We start from the raw sequence: 4,379 nt of genomic DNA, 5'->3' as shown, positions 1-4,379 counted from the left end.
ACATAAGCTTTATGCCAAATTAAGCAAGTGTGAATTTTGGCTCCAAGAAGTAAAGTTTTTGGGCCATGTTGTGTCCAGAGATGAGTTGCGGTGGCTCCTAGTAGATTGATGCAGTGATGAAGGGGAACAGCCAAATCTGTTACAGAGATACGAAGTTTTTTAGGTTAAATAAGGTGATAAAAGTAGTGTGATAGAAGAGGAGAGTAAGTCTAAAAGCATAAAAGTAAATGCACAACTATGACAAAGCAATGTCCTCTTATAGGTAGAGATCTAAGCAATAAAAATACCTTAATCACAATTAAAAAAGGGTTTAGATAATAATGATGTTTAAATTATATGTTACAAAATTATAAATAGTTTAAATAATAATTAATATTATTAATTTATAATAATTCTTTTTAAAATACTAATGAATATTTATAGTATCCAACAAAAGTAAATGGGAATTTTTGACATATGAGAAATAAAATTCAAGAATAATTAACATGAGATGGGAGAGGAGAAAAAATTAGAGGGAAGATGCGGCTAGAGGATACACAACAACATCAAAAGATTGGACGATGAAATTAATTGTACGCTCATAGCCATATAATAAGTTAGAATTTCTTGACTATAACGATTAGGTTAGTTTACTTAAAGTTAAATATAAATTAAATTAAAATTTTAAGCCGGGAATATGAAAGATTAAGAGGGAGGATTAAGGGGTGAGACTTCCTATTATCGAGGAAAGCAGGCCCCTAATAGCATGCCAAAGGGGCCCGCTTGCATAATTTGCTACGCGCTTCAAACAGCCCTGCCTCAGTTACAAAACGAAAGAATAATAGAGATATATATGTAAAAAGGTCACTTTCAAAATAAAAGAAAATACAATAGGATCAGAGACAATAAAGGATTAAAAAGGGAAGGAAAAATATGGGCTTTGCTACCTCTAAACGAAAAGATAGTGTACACTAGAGATAACGCCATATTAATAATTTGATCAGTTTGATTATATTCTTTCTTTGCCACTCCTTCAATAGTTTGAATCCTTTTAGTGAATAGTTATCAAATAGTTTGCTTCTGGCGCAAAATGAAAGTTATGAGAGCATGTGTCCCCAAGATTCAATATTGCTTGTATATATGCAGTGCACTAAAAGGCACTACTATTTTTATTTTATTTTATTTTTGCATAGCCAATCCATTAGTTTGGTTAACTTGCAGTATAAATCTTATTATATATTATCAAAACTGAATGTGCAGTGACTTGATGGATAGATAGTCTTGAAGTGTTTTAAATTTTACTATAATTTCTTAACGTAATAGATAAGAGAGAGAGAAGCGTGCATGCCTGGTAAATAAAGACAGAAAATACGAAGTGATACTCCTCAAGGTTAAATACGTGAAGAAGAAGACTTCGCCTCAACTTCGTTAAGGTGGTAGAGGTTGGAGGTTCGAGTCTGGGGAGGTTCCAAAAGACCCCCGTGAGGGTGGGGTGAGGAATAACCACTGTACCACCAGTGGGAAAGCCGGCAATCATGTGGTGACATGTGTGTTGTCCAGCGCCTGGGAAAAGACCCTGGAGAGGCAGTGGTGACCCAGAGGGCTGTTACATAAAAGGCGCCTTTTATGTAACAGTACGGAGCCACCCCTTGGGCCTCGACTCGGTACTGGACTCTGGCCCATCACTGGACCAAAGCCGACTTTTATGTAACAGGTGGTACTGTGGTTATTCTCACCACTGCCTCTCCAGGGTCTTTTGGAACCTCCCCAGACTCGAACCTCCAACCTCTACCACCTTAATGAAGTTGAGGCGAAGTCTGGTACCATTGAACCAACTTGGTTCAATGGTACCAGACTTCGCCTCAACTTCATTAAGGTGGTAGAGGTTGGAGGTTCGAGTCTGGGGAGGTTCCAAAAGACCCTGGAGAGGCAGTGGTGAGGAATAACCACAGTACCACCTGTGGGAAAGTCGGCTTTGGTCCAGTGATGGGCCAGAGTCCAGTACCGAGTCGAGGCCCAAGGGGTGGCTCCGTACTGTTACATCTCACCTCAATCGTGTTTCCATCGCCTTCTCACCTTCGAAGTCTCACTATAGTCTGACAATCAGCTTTCTCATCTACAATCCACTATACCTTTAGCAGCTTCGACCTTTTTAGTGTTCCCGACAATATATGTATATTATTGCACATATGTTTTTAAGCATCTCCTGTTGGTTGAAACAACTAACCATAATTTAAAAAAATATTATTTAATAATATTGGAATGATAAGAGAACTAGAGAAAGATTACAAAAAGATAGAGAAAGTAATATTGGGATTCTTTATTATGCTTCTATTGAAGAGGCCATTTCCACCTCATCTGAGAAGAGACCAATGACATCATATCTTGACTCACTAATTATTACTCACTATTTTGGATAGAATATAATTTAAAACAAGTTTTTGTCCTTTTCCTCCTCTTCTTGGACAGAATCAAAGATGATAAATTATCAATTTATTCTTTTCCTCTACCTTTATCACCTTTATCTTCTTCTTCATCTTCAAGAAAATAACAATTTTCATTAATTCGAATGATAAGAAAACATTAAGAAGTGACAACTATTGAAGATTTTGTTATTAGTTATATAGCCTTGCTAGACTACCTAACATACATGATTTATAATTTGCATCAAAATATCTTACAACCCTTTTGACAAAAAATATATAAAGGGTTGAATCTTCTTTTATACTTAAGATGCTTCAGTTTTGTCATATTCACAATCCAAAAAAATATTAGTCATCATTGCAAATTGTAGAAGACAGAAGCTAGCTGAATTCACAAAATATACACAAGAAGGATGCCATGTCCACATCATATCATAGCTTGGATTTGAATTCCTACATGTCTTGCGTGTATGACCCAGTTGATGACATAGTAAATAGTGATAAGTCTTTTTATTTTGAAATTGTGACTCCCTTCTAGAAGTTTGTGGCTTCCTCGGAAGACGATTGGTCCTTAGTGGTAGGAGGAAGATTTGGTCTCTGATATTTAAAATGTTGTAGTCATTTAAATATGACATGTCTATTATAACAACAAGAATAATGATAAACCAGTGTATCTTCTCTTGTGTAGTGATTTTGTAATAGTCTTCGATAGAATTGCATACATTACCCTACATTAGCTTGATGGCAGTGCAAGCTTGTGGACACAGAATCCTTGACAATTGCCATATTGCACAGCTGCATTCACGTAAGCTAAGATCAACATATAAGTCCCCATATGCAATATGTATACAAACCCCATTTCCTCCATAATGCTTTGTAAACATTTATTCAGCTTTAGCCATATGGTTTCTTAATTTTACCTCAATATTGGGACTAACACCATTTTTCCAAGTAAAGAGAACCATTTTGGATGCATGCATCTTACGAGCTACCTTTTCTCTATACTCATAAATCAATTATGCAACACCATTCCTTCTCTTGGTGACCATCTATGTATTAAATGACTATGTAAAATTTATAGGTATATTGTCCTATCAATGTCCTCATAATTTTCAAGCCATTAGGCTAATTTTGGATTGAAATTTCTCATGTTTTTCATTGCTTCATTAAAGTCATCGCAAGCATTGCATGTGTAATGCTATAACTATTTTTCTTATATTCGCAACTTTATATTAATTATTTACAACTTTGATTTATATATTTACAACATAATTGAAAATAATATATCATTTATCCATTCAAAGTCAGAACCCATACCCATATTATTCAATGTTACGCATAAAGAGAAAATGAAGATCTTAATCATTTACAGCATATTAACCTCATTAACTTCAACTTTCATAAATGAGAAATGAAATTTTCAAATGAGAGAAAAAATTTATCCACATACAATAGAAGAGATTTCCTTTACCCCAATGTGAGTTAATAGAAGAAGAATGGTAGCTTATATATCTTTGTCATTACTCGTGTATAGTAGCTGAAAAAACGTTAAGACAAAAGCATGCCAATGAATTTGTGTTGATGTTTGAAATTTTTATTTTAATTAAAGGTAATTTAATAATTTATATTAACTCTTTAATGACAAGAAGTCCTTAAAGACTTTAAAAGAATTATGCTATTTTAAAATATTAAAATATTATTTACATAATTTAAAGAAATTTTACTATTATTTTTTTTAAAAAAATTGTTGATATATACATGTGTGTGTATATATTTTGCATCTGTTACACAACTCCATATAGCATAAAAAGAATTTTACTATCATTTTTTTTAAATTGTTGATATTTTTTTTATCTGTTACACAACTCCATATGGTGTAGATATTTTGTTTTTTTAAACAATGAAAGATACCATGTGCCATAGAAAAATGAGATAAGAATCAAAAGTGTAAGAATGAGTTTTTTTTGGGGAGGGGGG

Source organism: Prosopis cineraria, unplaced genomic scaffold (assembly GCF_029017545.1).
Source record: "Prosopis cineraria cultivar Desert tree isolate PC_DT_omini unplaced genomic scaffold, ASM2901754v1 PC1, whole genome shotgun sequence".
In the NCBI taxonomy this organism is placed as follows: domain Eukaryota; kingdom Viridiplantae; phylum Streptophyta; class Magnoliopsida; order Fabales; family Fabaceae; genus Prosopis; species Prosopis cineraria.
The sequence above is the reverse complement of the archived record's forward strand: the minus strand, read 5'-3'. Positions refer to the sequence as shown.